Genomic DNA, 22,902 nt, shown 5'->3' on the forward strand with positions numbered 1-22,902 from the left:
CATGCAGATGTTAGTTGCGATACTGTGTGATAAATGTCATGAAGTGGGGAAGAAGGTGTAGGGAGTTTGAGAAAGCTTTCCGGGGCAGGTGACACCTAAAGCTGGGTCTTGGAGGGCAGGAGCCGTTAGCCTCCAAGGAAAGGGCACTTGAAGGAGAAGGGGTGAGGGAGCAAAAGTGTGGGGTAAAACATGGCTCGCTGCATGTGGGGGGAACCACTAGCAGGTTGGTGTTTCTGGAAACGAGCGCGGAGGTCAGGAAGTGGTGGGGACGGGGCTGGACCATTACCTGCATTACCTATAATTTTCGTAACTTCCCTATGTGGGATATGTACCATTATCATCCCCATCTAGTAGGTGAGGAATCAAAGGCTGAAGGAGGTTCAGCACTAGGGGACAAATTGAGGTGCTTGTCCTTGAATGTAGGCCTACTCAGCTCCCATGACAGTGCCTGCAGAGGCAGGCTGGGAAGGTCTCGCTTGCTGGCTAAGGTGCTTGTTCCTTCTCTTTTGATCTTTTAAGGATAATATCCTGCTGAATCTTCTTCCTTCCACCTGCGTCATAGTGTTTTCCAACATATAGTTAAATTGGGACTAGTGGGGCTGGTGTTGAAGCCTTCCTCTGAGTATTGGTTCTAGTTTTTGCCCTCCTTTTCATTCAGAAAATCAGTACTCCAGAAGTCTTCAAAGAAAACCTTTATGTGCCTAACCATATACGAAAAGGGAGATGAAGATTCATGCCCTTTCTCAAAAGTTCCAGGTTCACTTTGTAGCCCAAGCATTACCTGTGAATGTTTAGTTCCAATAAACCGTTGGGGACTGGAGAAGGAGCAATCAGTCTGGGCTGGAAGAGTCTGGAACAGGTGGGTCTTGAGCTGTTCCTTTAAGAATGAGTAGGATCAGGAAGATGGATGACTCACAGATGACCTATGAGTAAAATTATTCTGTCTCTCGCAGTGAAAAATGGGATCCCATTGGCCTATTCTCCCCATCTCCCAAGCTAATTTCTGGCTTGGAGTTGGCTCTTGGGTTGGAGAGACAGTATCCATTCAAGCATTCAAGTAAAGTTTTTTGAAAAGTAACCAATGGAGAGCTCAGAGACAAGATGATCAAACTATGGAATGAAATAAAGAATAAGGAAACAAATGACGATACAGACATCACTATGGAAAAGTTACTAAAAAAACTAAATTGTTCGAGAGGGAAGGCTTGAGGAGAATCACAGCATATGCCGAGAACAATAAGGAAATTAATCAGAGAAAATCAGAGATCTAAAAGTCCTCCGGAGGTGATCTCTCAGAACGGTAACTGGGGCATCTGCAGAGACACACGTCACTTCTGCTCGTGGTCTGTTGACCAAAACGTGGACACACCTGAGTGTAAAGGCGGCTGGGAGAACATCTCCAGCTGGGGGGCTGGGCCCCCTCTGAAAACTCTGGTTTCAGGAAGGTCTTGGAAAATGGATATTGGGACCCATTTGTCTATGTGCAGAGCAGAAAGTCCTGTTGGCCTCAGGCTTGATCAGCAACAGGAGAAAACTTGAGAACATGGAGAAGAAATATTCACAGGGCTCTGAGGGAAAGGCAGTGTCACTGAAAACTTCTGCCCTGAAGTAACTCACTCCCCCAGGATAAGGCAGGTGGCCAGTTCTCATGTGTGCAAGAACTCAGGGAATATAGCATATAGGAGCACTTCTTGGGAAAACCTACTTGCTGATGAAAAGGATGGATCCCAAGTGCACTTAGGAAGGCATGCATGGTTAAGGGTCATTTTGTGAGCCCCCTCCTTTAAAAAAAAAAAAGAAAAGATTATTTATTTATTTATTTTAGAGAAAGAGAGCGTGTGAGCCCTTAATCTACTCAAATAGAGAGAAGTGAAGCAAGGGTTGGCAGGAAGGCTAAGGAATTGAATGTGAGAAGTAGCAAGGAAGTGCGGGAAGTGGATGGCTGGGGGAGGTTGCGGAGCACGCCTGTGTGCTAACCTTCCCGCTCTCAGACTGTCTAAAGAGACAAAGTCATGGCTCCAACATTTCAACTCATTCTTTTCTTGAACTTGGAAGGATCTTTAAGGAAATAATATCTGTTTTGGTGGAGAAACATTTATGAGAAGTCCAGCTTTTTTAAAATTTTCCTTTTCTGTAGAATGGAAATAAAATACAATTTAAAAATAAAAAAAATAGCTATTTTATCAAGCATTTCAGCCATCCTTGTTTCATGCATGCTGCCCTCCTCCACGCTTCTATCCACATGTCAATGTAGAGACATGTAAGGAGTGATATTAATCTATTTTTTTTTTCTGGATAGTGGGATCTTGGGTGGCTTTTAGTTCTGTATAATTTTGTGTTAGGCTATCAAAAGGTATTGTTGGGGCACCTGGGTGGCTCAGTCGGTTAAGGGTCCGACCCTTGGTGGCAGCTCAGGTCATGATCTCAGGGTCTTGACATAGAACCCCGTGTGGGGCTCCCTGCTCAGCACAGAGTCTGCTTGTCCCTCTCTGTCTGCCCCCCCCTCACGTTCCCTCCCTCCCTCTCTCTCTCTCTATCTCTCTCAAATAAATAAAATCTTAAAAAAAAGGTATTGTTGAATACTGATGCTCAGGGTTGGGGAGCAGGGGCAGATGCAATGGATGAAGAGGACATTGTGTTTTCACGGGGAAGTTCGCGAGTCGGTTACATGAACAATGAACTCTAGGCAGAATGAGACACTGTAAACCAGATGACTCAGTGGGTGGCGGGGCCCAGAGGTTGAAGAGGAATGTTTCACCAAGGAGATAGAGTTTGAACTGGATGCTGAAGAATGGAGAGTTCTGATGGGTGGAGAATGGGGGAAGAGCATCCCTGGCCCGGCGTGCCAGGTATGACGGACCGTATCTCTAGGCTGCCCAGCAGCCCTATTAGAGAATGGGCATAATTATCCCTATGGTACAGATGGAGAAACTTGAGGTTAAGAGAGAGAGATTTATTTGCCTGCAGTTGCACAATAGGAGACTGTGGCTTGAACCCCCTGAGCTGCCTGCATGCCAAAGCCCCTGGTTTTTCTACCACGCTATCATTTGTGGTGCACAGAAGACCAGAAGCGGCCACCTTTGTGCAACATAAAATATAAAAATAAAAATAAATATAAAAAATATTTTTTATAGTTAAAGACTTTCTAGATAACTATACTTCATATATTTTACCTACATGGAGACTTATGAAATATAAATAAATCTCTTTTCCATGTAAATTTCAGGTAAATATAAGAGCCTAATTATGGCCCAGACGGTAGTTGTTTGTAGCCTCAAGGTACTTAGTCCTAACACTAATTTCCTTATCCATAAAAGGGGATAATAGTTGTGGGGCTGCCTACCCTCAGATTTGTTTTCATGTTCAAATGAGATCATAGATGTGAAAAGATGACAAAGAATAAAAGAGCCACACAGAACGGTTTGTTATTGTGGGCACACCCCTTGCCCTTCTGAGAACTTAGAGACATCTGTTCGAGCACCCACAGGTGTCCATAAAAACTCCCACAGTCACGGACATGTTCCCTGCAGTCTTGCCCCAAACCACTTGGTCACCAGGCAAGAAGCTGCGCTCTCCTGACTCAGACAAGCAGCTGGGGGCTATGAGGGGAGGCGGTAGAGAGGGAGGGAGGCAGGTCCTCTGTCTGGGTCTCCTGCCTGCCTTCCTGGTTGCTGGCAAAGTCTGGGCCAGAGCTGAGCGAGGCGGGGCAGCTGTGAACAGCGTGGTGAGTTATCCAGGGCAGAGGAGGGTGTCCCAGACACGCCAGGCCACGGGACGGAATGTCGCAGCTGCCAAGTGAGCAGGCCCTGCCAGGTCCGCCTGGTAGAGGCTTGTGGTCTGGAAAAGGGACAGGAGGGGCAGAGATGCCAGGGGCCTCTGGAGCAGGCTTTACTTTTCAGGAGTGCTGATGAGAACAAGGCAGGGCCCTGGCCTCAGAGAAATTGGTCTCCAACACAATACATCAGGGTGGGCTGGTAGCCAGACCTCAGGACTGAGCTAGTGTGGCCTAAGGCAACTCACATTTTGCCCCAGGAAGGATTGGGATTGTTTGAGGTTCTGGAGTGGGGCCTACCGTGCCACTGGGGGCGGTGGGGGGTGGGGGTGGTGTCCAAAAGTCCTGTTGTGTGCGTTGTGTGGAGGGTGATGGGTGGTTTTAGAGAGAACGAAGCTACTCGTTACTGCTGAAGAAACCAATTTCTTCATCCTACTTGTCTCTCGACTATGTTGACACAGGCTTTTTAACTCCGCTAGTTCAGGATGGGCCCCTTCAATTGCTGGCACCTTCAGCAAAGAGAAGACCTTTCATCTCGGACACTGTACTCCTGTTGTTACGTGAAGTCAGCTATGTTAGACAGTGGCCCCCTGGATGGCAGGATGCTGACTGGGCTCTCAGCACAGCCCAGGCCCAGCACGGTGCCCAGCCCTCCCTGGGCTTGCCCTCTGCCCCCTGAGACCAGGATGCAGTCAACCCCAGTGAGCTTGAGCAGGTGCTTTCTAGGGAAGGTCAAGGTGTGAGAGCACAGTGGGAGATGCAGGAGCCCAGGTGGGGGACGCTCAGGGCAGTCCTTTTTCACCGGTCACTTCTGGCCTCGGAAGTGAGACCCAAGCAGCAAGATGAAATAGCAAATGTTCTCTGGGCTGATCCGTGGAGCTGAGCCCTAGGGCAGGTGGAGTCATGTTTAGGACCTTGCTCTTCTTTTTCTTATCCTGTTGGGAACCAGGGTCATAGGAATTTGTCCCAGGTAAGAAGGGGGCAGGGCATTGAGGGAGCTCTGACAAAAGCAGTTGTGTTGGACCCTCATTTATCCAAGCAGACAGCCTTTGTCAATTGTCTGGTGTTGCGAGGATGCTGGCCCGGGGCCTGAGCTGGGGGTGGTTAATGACAGTGTAGGGAATAAATCCCCAGAAGACGCTTCCTGCCAGAGGGCTTGTGGTGGTTCCTTTTTTGCTCTACACAATGAACATTTCATTCTGGCCTATAAATCCAGAGGAGAGCAAAGATCAGGTAAGGAGGAGATGGATGAAAGGCACTTCCCAGGGACATGCTTCTGCACTTGGAGAGTACTGCTCTTGTCTCCGGGACTGTCCAGGTGGCACCCAGAGTGGGGGCTGGGAGGCAACTCCCTGGCTTCCCCATTACCATCTGCAGGGTCCTCTTTCTCAGAAAACCCTGTCATGTTGTGAAAAACACCACATGCTGTGCAGCCAGATAAACTCGGATTTAATTCCAGATATGCCTCTACTTCTTCTTTTTCTTCTTCTTCTTCTGGCCACTTACTTCACTGTCTGAACTCAGGAACTCACCTTCTCTGACCCTCAGTTTCTCATCTGTAATCTGTATTAATCATTGCTACCTGACAGCATTGGTGTGAGTCCTGGGTAGTGCTTAACCTAGTACCAGCATGTAATTAGTGATAATAAGTGGTGGTTATTTTTAATGTCATAGTGATTTTCAGTTATTGGCCATGGGCCTGGCACTCTGCTAGGCACTGTGGATCGGAAGCTACGTGAGGTCCAGCCCCTTCCTGGAGGAGCCTCTGTCTAGGAGGAGAGGTGGGGGTACAGTCAGGATGCAGATGCATGGGAGCTGCACATGTTGCTGATGGAGCAAAAGGCAGGGGCCGGGCGGGCCCAGAGAGGACCAGGTGAGATCCCCACGGGGGGTTGGGGAGGGGTTGCCTGGGCAGTTAGGGTAGGGTAGAAGGCAGTTCACACCCGGGATTTGGCATGAGATCCACTGATAAGGGCCAGCAGGAGCTGACAATAGGGGACAGTGGGGGACCTGCAGGGGAGCCCACAGGGCTTCTATCCCCTGCTGGCATTCGAGTTCACACAGTTTAGGCTCAGGATAGAGTATGCAGTCTTTTTCCAGCAGTTGGGTAGACATGGACAGGGTCCTAGCCAAGACTGGCTCGGGGAGGGGGTGTTGAGATGGCACCTATCACCACAGAGATCTCTCCAGGTTCAGGGCTAGGATCAAGGGTGGACCTTCCCAGAGGGAGTAGCACAGATCACCAGACAGGAATTACAAATATGGAACCCCTGAAATGCAGGCTTCACAAAACTTTGGCGCAAAACTGTTGTCACGTTGAGACTCGGAGAGGCTGGGTGGGAGGGGTGACTGGTGAATGCCAGTGCTCAGGGTCACAAGCAAAGAACCACAGGGCACCTCCTTAACATTAACATTTCGGGATAGACATTTGTGATTTTAGTTACTTGCAAATGACTTCAAAACCCGTGATAGATACAAATTGAGTGAATCATTTGGATGAGATAAAAACAAAATTATATTTGATGTTTGCTACAAGGATAGTTTACTTCACTTTGCTGGTGATAAAAATAAACGTAACAGCTTTCATTTACTGGACTCTTATGGTGTGCACCTTACAGGGATCTCACATAACCCTGATTACCTCCAGCTCACTCCCCCCAACCACGCCTGCTGCCCCCAGCTGAATGCCACGGTAGAGAAGCAGACCGCTGTCCTGATGGCTCCCGCTCTAATTCACCATCATGATCCTTAAGTGGACTTGGGCATTGTCAGGCCATCTTTCTCCATTCCCTGGGTCCAGTGGTTCTCAACTCTGGCTTCCATTAGCATTACCTGGGGGAGATCATAAAAGGTACTGCAACCTGAATGCCACCTAGAACGAATGAATTCAGAGTCTTCATGGAGTGGACCTGGACATCTCAACCCTTTTTTAAAGCTCGGCTGTTGATTCCAATGGGCAGTCTTGGCTGAGAACCACTGCCATTTTCTCTGATCTAGGTGACCGTTCATACCTCTTTCTCGGTCTTCAAACCTCCCATCCTTACTTTCAGAACCTTGTTTCCCACTTACCTGAGAAAGTAATGGCAATCAGAGAACTTTCACACCTTCTTTCCGCCACCAAATGTACGCCCATAAATTCTACTTTCTGCCTGTTACTGTGGATGATGAATTCTTTCTGCTCCTATTTAAGACCGACCCCTCCACTTGTGTGCTGTGTCCTATTCCCTTACTTAATTAAGGACATGACTCCAGCAATATTCCCTTCTCTTTCCAATGTTTCTCTCTCTCTGCTGGCCCATTCCCATCTGCCTGCCCCATCTGTCTATCTGTGGCTGTTGTTTTTCTCCCACTGAAACGCACCCACACGCATATGCACATGCACTTCTTCCCCTGACCTCATCTACCCCGCTAGCTGCTGCCTCATTTCTTTGTTCCTTGAAAGAATCATTTGCTCCCTGTAATTCCTCTTCTCTCCTGACTTAAGCCCAGTCGAATGAGTACTTTGCCTCCATCACTCCACAAAAACCACACCTGTCAGGTTCACCAGTGACCTCCATGTTGTCAATCCCAATGGTCAAATCTCAGTCCCTCTCTTGATTTATCAGCAGCGTTTGATTGGTTGGTTCTTCCATTTCTCTTGACAAAGTGTTTTCTCTTGGCTTCTGGAATAGCACACCCTTTGGTTCTCGTCTTCTGTCACTGGCTTCTCCTCAGTTTCTTTTGTTAGCTCATCTTCACTTGTTCACTTTGGAGCACCTCAGGGAGCAGCCCTTGGACTTGACCTCTTCTCTGTCTCCTCACTCCCTGGTGATCTCCTACCATCCATATGTCAACAACCCTCAAGTTATAGCTCTATCACAGACCTTTCCCTGAATGCCATACTCTTATATTCAGTTACCGCATTTCCTTGGGTGTCAAATAAACATCGCAATGATGACAAGTCCAAGACTGAACTGCTTTTACCTCGAAAACCTCCATTCCCCACTTTAGGAGAAGACAGCTTCATCTTTCCAGTTGCTGGGGCTTCAGACTATGGAGTCACTCTTGACTCTCCTTTTCTCATGCTGCATCCAGGCTATCAGCAAACCATCTCAGCTGCACTTGTAAAGTAAATCAAGGAACTGACTACTTGTTTGATCCACTAAATTCATGCTGGTCAAGGACAGATCAATCTCTGCTTTTAATTTTTAGAATAGCTTCATAACTGGGTCTTCTACTTACATTCCTGCTCCTGTGGTCTCCTCAAAACAGCAACTAGATTGATCACGTTAAAAGATGTAGTATGATGTCATTTTTCTGTTCAGAAACCAACAAGGGCTCCCCATTTCACTTAGAGCCAAAGTTCTTTGAAGGGTCTACAAGGTTCTGCAGGATTCGGTCCTCAGGACCTCATAGACTTCAGCTCCTATAATTTTCTGTCCCTTTATTCTGTATTACTTCATGTCCCTTAAACATAAATCACATTTCTTTTTTATTTTTTACTCAGAGCCTTTGCACTGCTGTTCCACTCAGTTGGAACACCCTTCCTTCATACACTCTCCTTGTGTTCCCTTTCTTTTCCTGAATTCAGGTTTCTTTCTTTCTTTCTTTCTTTCTTTCTTTTTTTTTAAGATTTTATTTATTTATTTGACAGAGAGAGACACAGCGAGGGAACACAAGCAGGGGGAGCGGGAGAGGGAGAAGCAGGCTTCCCGCTGAGCAGGGAGCCCGATGCGGGGCTCGATCCCAGGACCCTGGGATCATGACCTGAGCCGAAGGCAGACGCCCAACGACTGAGGCTCCCAGGCGCCCTCCTGAATTCAGGTTTCTAACTAACCGTCACCTTATTTGAAAGGTTGTTCTGACCATCTTATATATAAGATAATCTGCATCCCGCTGACTCTTCCCCCTTTATCCTGCCTGTTGTTCTTCGGTGGCATATATGGCCACCTGGCGTATTTACTCTGTGTCTCTTCTCACTGGGAAGTTGTTTCTATGAGGGCGGGGACTTTGATCTCTTTTGTTCGTAATTATTTTCCTAGGACCCAGAGCAATGCCTTAGGAATAGTGGGCAAAATACATAGTTGTTGGCTGAATTTAAGTTAATCCTCACATAAACACTTCAGAATAAGTTGGAATTACCCAACGTTTATAGATGAGGACACCGAGGCTCAGGGAAGTTAAGTAGCTTTTTCAAAGTAACAGGGCTTGCTAGGATAGAACCAGGACGCACACTTTCCAAGCGACTAGACGCTCTCCCTCTTGAGCCTGGCCTCCCCTAACCGCCCCCATTCCAACTTGCCTCATTTTTTTCCACCTCTCATTGCAAGCAGGCAGACCCACAGAGTGACAAAATCCCTGTGAATATGCCCCAAGTGTGACTGGAGGTGTAGGAGGTGCATACGAAACGCACACACTATATCTGATCTACAGTTTCCAAATCCAAAAATCTGTAAAAACCAAGTTTTATTTTTAACCTGTTTGGTGGCAAAACCTGTCCCGGACTAATGTGACGCTATTTATAAATCTGTAACCTACTTAGCATAAACATGCATTTGTTCTGCGGCAGAAATATTACTCGCTCTCATTATGAAGAGCTGCCCTGCCCCAGCTGCAGGTGTTAGGCAATATAGTGTGTAGGCCGCATACCACTTTTCCAAAATATGAAAGCATTCTGAATTCTGACACTTAGCAGGCCTCGGAGATGCCTGATAAGTGATTATGGACCTGTGTTAATGCTTTCCTAAATGTCTGGCCTTTGAAACTATGCCTGGAAAACAAGTTTTTTTTTTTTTTTGGTTTTGTTTTTGTTTTTTTTTTAATTTTCCTGGTAACTAAAACTTCTTCTAAGGATCTTTCCAGGAACAAACTCAAATTTAAGACCCGATTAAGATCAGGCACACAGCAGGCCAACCTGAGAAGGGCGAGTGCGAGAAACCTTTCTAAAACAGGGAATGAATAAAAGTCTATATATTGGACAGTGAAACTGTCTCCCCATCTTCCTTTTTTGTGGTTACCACAGTGCTAGAAGCTAGGGTTATCTCCCCCTTTCTCTATTCACGACATTAGAGGGGTCTTTCTGCATAAACTTAATAGTCCAAGAGAAAAGGCCTACAGATATTGATATTTAGAGTTCTTTTTCTTTCTTTCTTTTTTTCTCTTTCTTTCTTTCTTTCTTTCTTTCTTTCTTTCTTTCTTTCTTTCTTTCTTTCTTTCTTTCTTTCTTTCTTTCTTTCTCCTTTCTTTTTTTCTTTTAATTTAATTTAATTTTATTATGTTATGTTAGTCACCATACAATACATCATTAGTTTTTGATGTAGTGATCCACAATCCATTGTTTCCTTATAACACCCAGTGCTCCATGCAGTATGTGCCCTCCTTAATACCCATCACCGGGCTAACCCATCCCCTCACCCCCCTCCCCTCTAGAACCCTCAGTTTGTTTTTCAGAGTCCATCATCTCTCATGGTTCATCTCTCCCTCCGATTTCCCCCCTTCATTTTTCCCTTCCTTCTCCTAATGTCCTCCATACTATTCCTTATGTTCCACAAATAAGTGAAACCATATGATAATTGACTTTCTCTGCTTGACTTATTTCCCTTAGCATAATCTCCTCCAGTCCCATCCGTGTTGATGTAAAAGTTGGGTATTCATCCTTTCTGTTGGCTGAGTGATATTCCCTTGTATATACGGACCACATCTTCTTTATCCATTCATCTGCTGAAGGGCATCTCGGCTCCTTCCACAGTTTGGCTATTGTGGACATTGCCGCTATGAACATGGGGGTGCATATGGCCCTTCTTTTCACTACATCTGTGTCTTTGGGATAAATACCCAGTAGTGCAATTGCTGGGTCATAGGGTAGCTCTATTTTTAATTTTCTGAGGCACCTCCACACTGTTTTCCAAAGTGGCTGTACCAGCTTGCATTCCCACCAGCAGTGTAAGAAGGTTCCTTTTTCTCCACACCCTCTCCAACATTTGTTGTTTCTTGCCTTGTCAATTTTGGCCATTCTAACTGGTGTAAGGTGGTATCTCAATGTGGTTTTGGTTTGAATTTCCCTGATGGCTAAGGATGATGAACATTTTTTCAGGTGTCTGTTAGCCATTTGTATGTCTTCTTTGGAGAAGTGTCTGCTCATGTGTTCTGCCCATGTTTTGACTTGATTATTTGGTTTTGGGTGTTGAGTTTGAGAAGTTCTTTATAGATCTTGGAAATCAGCGCTTTGTCTGTAGTGTCATTTGCAAATATCTTCTCCCACTCTGTGGGTTGCCTCTTTGTTTTGTTGACTGTTTCCTTTGCTGTGCAGAAGCTTTTTATCTTGATGACGTCCCAAAAGTTCATTTTTGCTTTTGCTTCACTAGCCTTTAGAGAGTTCTTCAAATAAAATGGAGTGATTACCCTCAACCCTCCTCTGGTAAGCCACTGGACCAGCAACTCTGCCCATGTACATGGAGTTTCTGGTCGGCTTTTAGGGTCTCACTTCTAAATGTAAAAAGACTGCTCAGTATCTCCAGATACTTGAGAAAAGTTTGAAACATAAAACACAGAAACCAAAAAGAAACAAAAGACAATCACATAAAAAGAAACTCTCAAGAAATAGAGACAGTGCTGGGGAGAGAAGCAAACTTCACAAAAACTGTAATTACTGGTGTCCTGGACACAAGACAAGATAGCACAGTAATAAAATAAAGACAGTGTGCAACAAAAGGAGTATTCAGAGGATAAGAAAGAACCCTTGGAAATTAAAAAGTATGATAGAAATCAATGAATCAGTAGAGGGTTTTGAATATAAAGTTGAAGAAGCCTTGGAGAAAGGTTAGAAACCAAAAAAAAAAGGGGGGGGTGGCTATGCAAGGAAAAATAAGAAAGGATCATTCTAAGAAGTTCGACATCTGAATAGGAGGACATACAGAAAAAGGGGAATAGAGACAATGGAGCGGAAGAGTTATCAAAGAGATAATACAAGGAAAATTTTGAGAACTGAGGAACATAGGCTTCTAGATGAAAAAACTCACTTGAATGCCCAGTGCTATGAATGAAAAAAGACACACATCAAAGCACATCATTGTGGAAAAAACCCCACACAAACCAGAAGCAAAGCTTGAAGACATGAAAAAAAAATCCTAAACTGATCACATAGAAGAATAGAAATCTGATTCTATGGCAGCACTGGAAACTAGAAGGCAATGGAGCCCTACCTTTAAAGTTGTGAGAGGGATTTATTTCCAACTGAGAATTTATATTCAGACAAATTATTAATCAAACGTGAGGGAAGAATGATGGCATTTTCCAATATAAGAAATCTCAATTGTAATTCCCGTACATCCTTTCTGAGGAAGCGACTCTAGATATTTTCCTTCAAAATTAGGGTGGTAAATTAAGACAGAAGAAAAGGAGTTTTCCTTTAAGCCTGGAGAACAATCAGCTCAGGTTGGAGTAGGAGGACCGAAGATTCCAGAAGGGAGAGATTCAAGAAAAAAAAGAAAAGTTGGCAAAGTGAGGGCTAAATTAGTGATAGGTGTGTAGAAGATTAAACAAATAAACAAGAGAGACACTAATGGACTCCAGAAAGGACAATGAAGGAATATACAGGAAAGGAATGAACCAGAGCACACCACAGAGCTTGGCTGTGAACAATCATTTATCTGGTCATAATAATGTAACATCTAGTGTTGACTTAATAATAAAAAAAAGGTTTATATTAGGAGAAGTAGAAGAGGTACGTGGGATGGTGGTAAAAGCAAGCTAAATTCTCATTTTCCACAATAGGAAGTAATGAATAATATCTAATATTGAAAACAAAAGGCCATGTAAGTATGCTATTTAGATACACGGGGATCCTTCTAGAATTAGATCAAAGAGCTAAAAGTTGTTGCATTTGGGCAGCGGGGATTAGGAGTCTGCAGGAGCGGGGCAAGGCCTGAAGTCATGTGTATGGTTCTGACTATAGAAAGGGCCTGTGTGTCTCCACGTATATCCAGATTGGCAGCTCGAATAGGCACAGTCAAAACTGAGGGATTGTTTGCCGCCGACAACATGTTAAACAACACAGTGAAAGAAATGAGCAGGAGCTCCCTTCTTTGGGGTTTTGCATACGGCAGTGGCAGAAGAACTTCCTTTTTCTGGTTCTCTGGAAATAAATTCTTTACACCATTTCCTTTCTTGTCAGAGCCCAAGTATTCAGTGTTGAACTCCTCCTTAATTCTGGCTTTTGTTGAGAGAGCTTGGTGGAGCTCTGTCCTAACACTGAGGGAAGAAAGCCTTGGGGAGGCAGGCCAGTGGGTAGAATTCGGGCTTCATCTCTTCCCAGCTTTGGGCCCCGGCTAGTTACTTAAGCCCTTTTCCTCATCTGAAAATGGAGAAAACACTCCTTGCCTCATAGGATTGTGTGAGGAATAAATGAATAATTTAGTAAAGTAAGTGCCTGGCACACAGTAGTTGCCAAAAACATTTAAATTAAAAAAAAAAAATAAAGGAACATTGTGGTTAGCCCTTGGTCTGGTATAGAAGCCCTATAATGTTGGGTCTGGGCCCTACAGATGAACCTTCCAGAAGGAACAAGAGCTCGGAAGGAAGGGGAAGGCAGAAATAATCCAGGAAGTCTTCTGATTTTAGCAGAAATTCTCATTGTATTTTGGGTGCAGTGTCTTCTGATCTGACTGTAGAGCTCAGCAAATTTGTAGAGACCCAGACCCTGGAAAATTTTATGTACAAGGATCGATAAAAGCTCTTAGCTAATTTAGCTTCCATATCCAAACAATCAGAGCAGCCGCTCACATTCCAGATAATGTGGAATAATGGAATCAGGGTTAACAGGGTTATCTTTTACCCCAAGGCTCCTGTACGCCTTATGGCGATCCTTCATCTAAGCCAGGGCCCTGGGGCCCGAACCCTACCCCTGGGAGAGGCTGACCCATTCTCTGACTCAAAACCAAGTCCATCAGTAATGGTCCTTGTTTGGGGGACGCTTACATCAGGGGATGCTGGGCCATGAAATTTTTTTTTTTTTAAGATTTTATTTATTTATTTGACAGAGAGAGAGAGACAGCGAGAGAGGGAACACAAGCAGGCGGAGTGGGAGAGGGAGAAGCAGGCTTCCCGCCGAGCAGGGAGCCCGATGCGGGGCTGGATCCCAGGACCCTGGGACCATGACCTGAGCCGAAGGCAGACGCTTAACGACTGAGCCACCCAGGCGCCCCGGGCCATGAAATTCTTATGGTGTATGTGCTTGGCTCATTCTATGAACTTCTTTGGGTTCTTTGGTTCTTGGTGGGCTCTCTAAATCCTGGCTCTGGTCTGTGGTCAGCGCCCACACCTTGTATATCTGAAGGAAACACCTACATGAGGTGTGAGGGCGTTAATGAGGCCAAGGCAGCCTCTCATTTGTCTGCTTTCTTCCTTAGAATCTTCTTCTGATGCTTTGGGGGCTGATGGAGGACCTTAGCTAGGAGCTGCCAGGGGCTCTCAGGTGAGGGAATAGTGCAGGCAGGAGTGAGGGCAGGAAGTGATGGGGCAGAGAACAGGCCCCAAGCATGAGGAAGGCATGGAGTAGAACATAGGCTGGTTAGGCCACAGGAGAACAAGTGGTGAAGCCAAATCTAGATGTCAAGCCAGTGACCCTTGTGGAATTGGAGGGAGGTCGGGGAGCAGAACACCTACAGCTTACAGGGGGCCATCAATTCAGTGGGTGCTGTATTAAAACTGCAAGGAAGCCCATGAGTATATAGGTGGCTCAGGGGCAAGGGAATGCAAGGGGCCTCTGTGGTCCGCTGAATGGGTCACACTGGTCTGGTGATAGGAGGAGTAAGTATAAGCCACTTAATAGCAAAACTGTAAAACAGAAAAATCTACTGTCTGTTATTACTGCTCTGTTATTGTTTATTTCTCATGTTTCTGCAAAGTACAAGTTGTACTTGCAATCCAAGTCTATCCCATCAAGTTGCCTCATCTGTCAAAAATCTAGCCATAAACTTGGGAAGGAAGTTAAAAAAAAAAAAAAAGGGCTTTTGAGCAGCCACAATGGATGGCCAGAGCCCAAGCACAGAGCCGCGCACTGGGTGATGGTGGGGGAGCACCTCTGCTCTCAGTCCCCGCCCTGGAAGACTTCAGTGAGCTGGAGCTGCTGGGACCCCAGAGCCGCTCTAAACCTAGCTCTTCAGGGGTTTCTGGAAGGGATTCAGGGGATGCTTATAGGAATAAAAAGGAGGAAGTACAGATGAGCTTTGCAGTTTCTAGAACATCACCAAGCATCTGCTCTCTCTGGGACTGCACAGTTTCCTGTCTGCCTCTCCCTGGACCTCTGCCCTGTTCTCTTTGTGGGCCAGCTTCCTCTCCTTCTTCAGGGCCCCGTGGCCCCATCACTTGATCTTGTGCATGGCATTCACTTCTCCTAACACCCCTACTACCTTCCCTTGAAGGTTGAGGGTCCACCACTAGCTGGCTGTAGTCTTTTTTCATAGTTGCAATTTTGAAAGTATCTGATTGGTCCAGCTCCCTTATTTAGGTGAGTTGCTTTTAAGTCCAAGTTCCACCCTTTGTCCATCAGGGGAGGCCCAGGTGTGAATATGGTTGGGTAGCAGGGAGACAGGTAGAATGACTTGCCTATTTGAGCGATATTGGAGGTCTGCAAGCCATCTGCCAAAGGCTTTAAAAAGCACGGATGGAACCCCACATTCCCTCAGTGGTCTGCAGATTGCTGTGGCTGGAGTGTAGGGTGCATGGGGTGGAGAGGCAGGGGGGCTGGTCAGCTGGGAAGGGGCATGAGGCTTGGCTTCCCAGGGTCTTTGCCTGGGTCACAGGGCCACAGAAATCCATGAAGTCTGTTTAGACAGATTATGTGGAGAACTACCCATGTCTCACTGAAGGTTTGGCCTGGAGCCAAAGGAGGGAAAAGAGAGGCTAGCTAGAGAGAGATGGAGAGAGGAAGCCTCCCTCCGGTGAGTCAGCGGTGCCCTAGTCCCCCAACCCTGGGAGCACCTTGGTCCTGTTCCCTGGGGAAGGCTGGTTACGGGCAGGCTCCCAGGTGGGCCCCAGCTCGGCTGCATTTCATGTAGAGATCTCTTCCCAGCCCGACCCAGTCTCTGCACCGTGTATTTGGCCCCTGGTGTTTTATCGGCATTAATTATAGACAGAGGCAAAGTGCCCAAATGCAGCAAGTGGCTTTTAATTTTCTCGTGTCACCTGATGCCTTTGTCCTTTGTTCTGCTCACCCTGAATCCTTGCAAGACCTTGACATTTCCATACCCTCAGTGGCTCACTTCACTTCCGCTTTCATCTGGTGGTACTTCCTCTTGGGGTCTGCACTCTCGTGGCCTGACTGTTGTTTCTCATGGCTTCTCAGAGTCTCTTCCTCCTGGACACCACACTTGTGTGTTACCACGCCTCTCTGTTCCGCCGGGCATTTCTCACCTTTTCCTCCTTCCAGTTCCTTCTCACACACCCCCTCCCTAAGCTTGATTAGGGGAGCTCGTTTAATCGTCAGGTCTTCGACTTGGGCTGAGCTGAATGGGAACACAACAATTGATGACCCAGACTGCTGGCACTGGGTGCTCATTTGCATTGGAAATGTTACATGTGGTGAGCGAGGATGTGGGTGAGGGAGGGGCTGGGCAGAGGGGAGGGAGGGGAGGCCAGGCCTGGAGCACTGGGGCACCTCTCGCCAGTGCCTGGAGCAGTTTATATAGCACAGAAGTCCTGGAGGCAGCAGGCCAAGCCTGAGACATTTGGAAACTCTTTGACTGGGTCTTAAGGAAATAACCATGGATTTCCCCCAAGATTTAGTTTTACGGACTATTTGTAGTTAACAAAAAAACACTGGTAACGGCCAGCCCTTGGGGGTGGGGTGACAGTTCTGGTCTGGCCACTGAGGGACAGGTTCCGTAGCCCCTGCAGAAGACCGATGATAACATTGCACTAAGCCATGCCTCGCTTTCTTGCATCTTTGTAAAAACTCCAGATCACCAAATAAAACCAGGAAGGGTGTGTTATCTGTAGTTATCCTGGAGAGAGAAGAATAGGTAATTTTTTTCCTTCTTACTGAACTCTATTTTCTAAAATTTCTAGATGGGACATAAATTTCTTTGACATTCGGAAGACCAACAGTTACTTGAAAAACAAATGCCATCCACCCAGGCAGCTATAACAATATAGGGGTTGGAAACTTAGTTTCCGTTAAAAATTCTCTCAAAATAAATCAGGAGTTGAATTCACATTTGTAACATTACACACACTATACTATCGGTCACAGGGAGACGGGGCAAGTGTGATGATATATTGGTTGATTGAAACCAGCTATCCATAAGCCTTATCTAAACACGAAACTTGGGGCCACAACTGTAGTTTTCTTTCTCTTGCTTTCCTTACTAATAACAGCGAGGAGCACGGGACTAAGGGACTGTGGTAGAGTTTGCTTTGCTTCACCTACAGCTCACTGAAATTGTGCTGCTGCAGGAGGGGTAGGTCTGGGCGAACAGATGGGTGGTTTGAGCCCTGGGAAAGCGGCCCGGCTCTCTCAGGTGGGGCTGTCATTCTGGAAGGGGCTCCAAAGGGTCAGGAGTGACCAGGGCGGGGCGTGGGAGGAGGAAGGGTACTAACCCTCCTGCATGTGTTAACATACACGCGCTTCTGGTGCTCCGTCTGCAACTTTTCTTTGTGTGCCTGCGGTTTATTTATTTATTTATTTATTTTTTTCTCCTCTCTGCAGGCAACATAGAGCCTGTTGTGCAGAGAGGGAGGAGCAGTGAGATCCTGGAGCCCAGCTGAAATGAACTGGCCTCCTTGAGCGGGCCCAAGCCCGGGTGCCAGGCCTGTGTCCCAGCACTGAGGTAAGACCGCTTGAATCCCAGCTTGGGGGCATCTAAGAGGGCGGAAGTCCTCCTCATCTGGGGAAACCTCTTTCTCTAAGCCTCAGGGAGAAGGAGCAGTTGTTTCTGATACAGTCAAACCATCTGCTTCCACCTCTGCGCATTGGGGGGCAAGGTCATTTGATGGCTGGAGAGCCTTTGATTTTTTAGAGCATGGCTTTTGGACAGGAAGTTGTATTTTCTCGATTGCTAGTGAAATTTGAACTCCAAAGGGCACGAATTTGTCCTCCATGTAAGACTGCACTAGATTCAGGTGTACGGCTGAACTTAGGTGCACCTGCTCTGTTCTGCCAGGGAAGTTGGGCTCCTAGGAAATTCTCTCTTTCTCTCTCATGCCCAAGGGTGACAGAAAGACAGAAATTATGTGGGGAGGTGATAGCAAAGCATTCCACTCAGCTCACTAAAAAATGACTTATTACCCAGGTAAGTTCTGATTGTAAAGGTAATATGTGCTCATAAGATATTTGGGAAAATGCGGACGTGGAAGAAAATAAAATATGCCTGAAATCCAACCACTGTTAACAATCCTTCAGGTAGGTTTCATGAAGGTTCCTCTTTCAGCCCCCATAGCACATTGACTCCTCCTGCCAGGAGGTAGAGGGGTGAGGCAGAAAGAACACTCAATTAGGAGCCAGGAGAATTCGCTTCTAGTCCGGAGGCTTTCAGAGAGCTGATTTTTAAATATTCAGGAATTTTGCAAACTGCTTGTTAAACGTTGTTGATAGCCGGAAATTGGCCATGGTGGGGAAGTTTACAGCGCGGAAATTAGCCAGTGCTACAAACCAGGGCCTTTTGGTTTTGGAGATTCAGATTACAGGCTTGCTGTGCCACCATCAGGCTGGGAGGCATGAAGCAAGTCACTCCCCCCGCCCCCACACACACCCTTCTCCCTCCTCTCCTGGGAAGAGTAGGTACTCAGTAAGCATTGGTTGGATGTATGAACAAGAGGGAGATTTCTGTTCTTATTATCCTGTAAGATAGTCGTGAAGCTCCCTGCCCATGGGAGGGGGTTTAGTTGATTGGTAAACCTTTGGTTTATCAGTGGAGGGAAGTCCGCTGGCCTTTCCCTGCCTTGTCGCTCGCTTCTTGGGGAATCTGTGAATTACTGACGCCCTTTTATAAGGGTAGATAAAAACTCTCCTTTTACTGACAGACATCTGGGACATATTTCCTTCCTGGAAAAATCAAGGAGTCGTCAAAGAAGTGTGAAAAGGAAGCCCCAGCGCTGCTAGATGTGAGAGCCAGGACTGAAATTAGAGCTTTTGACTCTTAAACTCCACTGGGGGGTGGGAGGGGGGAGGAGAAGGAGCACTTCCTGCCAAATGTGAAATTTAAACAAAAGCCTCTTTCTTCAAGGCCCCGCTGTGGGCAGATTAGAGCTAATTAAATTAGCATAATGGAGCCCTAGCCTCGGCCCTTCCCCCTCTACTTTCAGAACTTTTGGGTTCCCTGCCCCCCTCGCCCCCTTCATGCATCCTGGAGGAGGGGATGGGGAGAAGCTGGGGCTATCAGTTAAGCATCAGTTCACCTTGTAGAATTGTAGTTCAGAAAAATTTAAAAAGGTGGAAAGGACTAGAGGGGCCATTTGGTCCTACACCCTCATTTTAAGAAGCCAGGTCACACTGCTGGTGACTGTTCGTGGCTGAGGGGGAAGGTACTTGCTCCTGGGGAGGCAGAGAAGGAGGCTGGTGGAATGCAGCACTGCTCAGGAAGCCTCCTGACCACTGAGCCCTTGTATGTGACTGGCAAGAGGACATGGTGGATGGTCTCCAGGGCCAGCCCTGCCTCTACCCTTCTCAGACCCCACCCCAGTAGCTGCTGCCCCAGCCCCCATGCAATTCATGCAGTGGTCCCCTGGTGTGCTTGGAATTAAGACCCCTTCCTCTTCAGGGGTTTTGTTTTCCAGGTCAGTGAAACCAGCTGGGCAGATTTAATTCTGAGGACTTTTAGGTATGTGTATGAGGAAGGGCAGGGAAGGGTAGGGAAGGCTTAGTCATGGCTCTAGGCACCGTGCTTCGTGCTCTGTTTGTGGGATCTCACTGAACTCGGCAATGACCTAACAGGGTAGGTTTTTCTGTTCTCACGAGGCCAATGTGGAAATGGAGTCTCTCGCAGAGGTAAAGAGACTTGACCAAGATGGCAGAGTCCACAAGCAACCGAGATGTAAGCTGAGCCTGGCTGGGACTCCACAGCTTCTCAGAATTAGTGGGTGCTCTTTGCAGCAAGTCGGTGCCTACATGGGCGGGGGTTCCCAAATGCAGTTCTAACAAGCGGAGTCCCTTCCCTTGGGGTACCTCATTCCATCTCTGCCGCTCTGTGAACAGCTGCGGTGGCAGTGCTTGGGGCTTCACAAAAGGCCACACTGTTCCTTTCAGACCCCGAGGACTCTTCAGTCTACAGTAAGATAGCGTCAGAGCTGGGAGGTCCGTAGAGTTCTTTAGCATAGTCCCCTCCACTCATGTGACACCCCGGGAGGTGAGTTGGGGTGCTGTTGGCCCCAGGTCTCTGAGTCATCTGGAAGCAGAGGCCTTCTTAGCCTCTGGACTCCTGGTGCTCTTGCCAGGGGAACATACTGAGATGGATCTGTTTGGTTTTCCTCCATGTTTGGGTAAGTGATTATTCCTCTGGCAAGAGGGATTTAATTCAGCTTCACAGAGATTGTGTACCGAGCCACATATCCTGGCCTGTTTGGGCAAGAGATTCTGGCTCGGCCTTGAGCATACAGGCACAACAAGGGACAAGGGGAGGAACGCTCCTACATCGTGACTGTATACGACATATATGAGCCCATAACCATACATCGTCTCCAAGAATTCTAAAGGGAGAAATTGTCTGTGTGTCCAAGGGCTCACCCTGCTAATGAGGGAGCAAAGCAGCAATAGCGGGCCGGGGTCTTTGGAAGATTATTGCAGAAGGTAGGGCTGGGGGGAGGAGGCAGAGTGGCAGAGGGAAAGATTTGGTTTGGCACTGCCAAGTGTCTTTGACTGTGAAGCTGGGGTTGGGGGTGGGGGAGCGGGGTGGACAGTTTTGTAGATAATCAAGAAGCCTTTTCCTCTCTGGCCCTTATCAACGTCAGGAGGAGGAAAAGCTCACTTCAGCAGGGTGCTTGGAATGTGAATCGGGGCTGAAAGAGGTCCTTGGAAAGCTGGTTGGTTGGCCTTCACGTCTTCCATCTAAGGAAATGGAGGCCCAGAAAGGGGAAGGGCCTTGTCTATGACAAGTGGAAATGGAGTCTGTTCTCCTGAGTGTCTGACCAGGGTCCTGCCCACCCAGCCACTCTAGCTGCCCAGGGAAGGATGTTCCAGAGACAGGTACAGCCCACTTCCTGCCTTGGCCTGTCTGGCCCAAAACCTGTGATGGGCTGGGTTTGGGCCTTGGAGGAATTTGTGGCAATGGCAGCCCAGAAGGGAGAGGGTGTCCTTTCAATGATGCCACAGATCCCCTGGCATCTCAATGTTGCCAGCCCTTCATCCTCCTCTGTTCACATCCTAGAGGTCTTGTTGAAGCCAGGGGGCATCATTTCTGGCTTCTTACTGGAAGTTCACCATTGTTGGAAGACCTCACAATACAGAGACAAGTGCCCCAGCTTTGAGGACATTTGAACTGGGTTTGAGCCTCGTTTGGCCGTAGTAGCGTGACTACCTGGCCTTTCTGACTCAGTTTCCTCATATGTAAGATGGGCTGAGTAACCCCTACCTTGAGTGAAGATTAATAATTATTTATATAATGCTCTTCCCACAAAGTAGATGCCTGATGAATGGTGCCCATTCTTTTCTTTTTTTTTCATACAGCTCTACTGAGGTCTAATTGACAGACAACATATTGAAACCTCACAGCTTGATGAGTTCTGACATATGTATACACTCATGAAATTCTCCCTACAGTCAAGTTCATGAACATAACCATTACCCCCCAAAGTTTCCTCCTTTGCCTTATCCCTCCCTCCTCCCAGCCTGCCTCCCATTCCCAGGCAAACCATAACCTGCTTTCTATCACTATAGATTAGTTTGCATTTTTCTAGAACTTTATATAAATAGCATAACACAGCACATGCTCTTCTTACTCTCAGCACAATTTTTTAAAGGTTTTATTATTTTTATTTTTTAAAAGTTTTTATTTAAATTCCAGTTAGTTAACATACAGTGTATTATTAGTTTCAGGTGTACAATACAGTGATTCAACACTTCCATACGTGAACCTGGTGCTCATCACAACAAGAATACTCCTTAATTATCTGACATTCATCCATGTTGTGTGTATGAATAGCTCATTACTTTATTGCTGAATAGCACCCTACTGTAAGGAAAAACCACTATCTGTTTATCCATTTATCTACTAACAGACGTTTGGGTGGTTCCCAATTTTTGGCTATTAAAATAAAGCCAATGCAAGCATTTGTTAAAAAAATTTTGGGGGGGACCTGTGAACTCTTTTTCCCGCCCCAACCCCTAAGAGTACAATGGCTGGGTCCTACGGTAGGTGTACGTTTCACATTTTAAGAAGCTGCCAAATTGGGGCACCCAGGTGGCTCAGATGGTTAAGCGTCTGCCTTTGGCTCAGGTCATGATCCCAGGGTCCTGGGATCGGGCCCCGCGTAGGGCTCCTTGCTGGGTGGGGAGCCTGCTTCTCCCTCTGCCTCTGCCATTCCCTCCACTTGTGCTCTCTGGCTCTATCTCTCTGTCAAATAAATAAATAAAATCTTTAAAAAAAAAAAAGTTGCCAAATTGTTTTCTAGAGTGGTTGTACCATTTTACATTACTCCATGAGAGTTCCTATTGCTCCATTTCCTTGCCAGCACTTGGTATGGTAAGTCTTATACATTTTAGCTATTTTAGTAGGTCTGTGGTGATATCTTGTGATTTTATTTGCATTTCCTTAAAGAAATGCTCATTTAAAGAATAAGATTTGTTTATCTTCTTATGATTGAGTTGGGTTCTTTGTATACTCTACAAACAAGTCCTTTGTTGGAGAAGTTTGAAAATATATTTTCCAATTCCGAGGCTTGCGTGTGGTGAGATACATAAACTAATAATCACAATTCAGTTGAGAACGTATGTACAGGGAAGTACAAAGAATGATAAGTAATTTTTTTTTTTTAAGATTTATTTATTTGAGAGAGAGTGTGCACTAGAGAGCATGGAGGGGGAAGGGCAAAGGCAGAGAGAATCCCAAGCAGACTCTGTGCATGGAGCCAGATGTGGGACTCGATCTCAGAACTGTGAGATCATGACCTGAGCCAAAACCAAGAGTCGGACACTCAATCAACTGTGCCACCCAGACACGCTG

At 46.6% G+C, this 22,902-nt stretch overlaps 1 protein-coding gene across 10 annotated transcripts in view; it reads left to right on the plus strand.

Annotated features, from left to right (window-relative positions):
• Positions 1-22,902, plus strand: part of ST6GAL1 (ST6 beta-galactoside alpha-2,6-sialyltransferase 1) — a 159,462-nt gene that overhangs the window by 43,030 nt on the left and 93,530 nt on the right. For 8 of the 10 annotated variants that reach the window (XM_027582045.2, XM_027582048.2, XM_027582042.2 and 5 more), the window contains exon 2: positions 17,457-17,577. The gene's annotated coding sequence lies outside the window, so the exon portion shown is untranslated. Of the gene's footprint in view, positions 1-8,431; positions 8,576-13,859; positions 13,975-17,456; positions 17,578-22,902 lie in introns of those variants that run through there. The other 2 variants (XM_027582043.2, XM_027582047.2) reach the window with 2 other exon arrangements.

Source organism: Zalophus californianus, chromosome 1 (assembly GCF_009762305.2).
Source record: "Zalophus californianus isolate mZalCal1 chromosome 1, mZalCal1.pri.v2, whole genome shotgun sequence".
NCBI classification, from domain to species: domain Eukaryota; kingdom Metazoa; phylum Chordata; class Mammalia; order Carnivora; family Otariidae; genus Zalophus; species Zalophus californianus.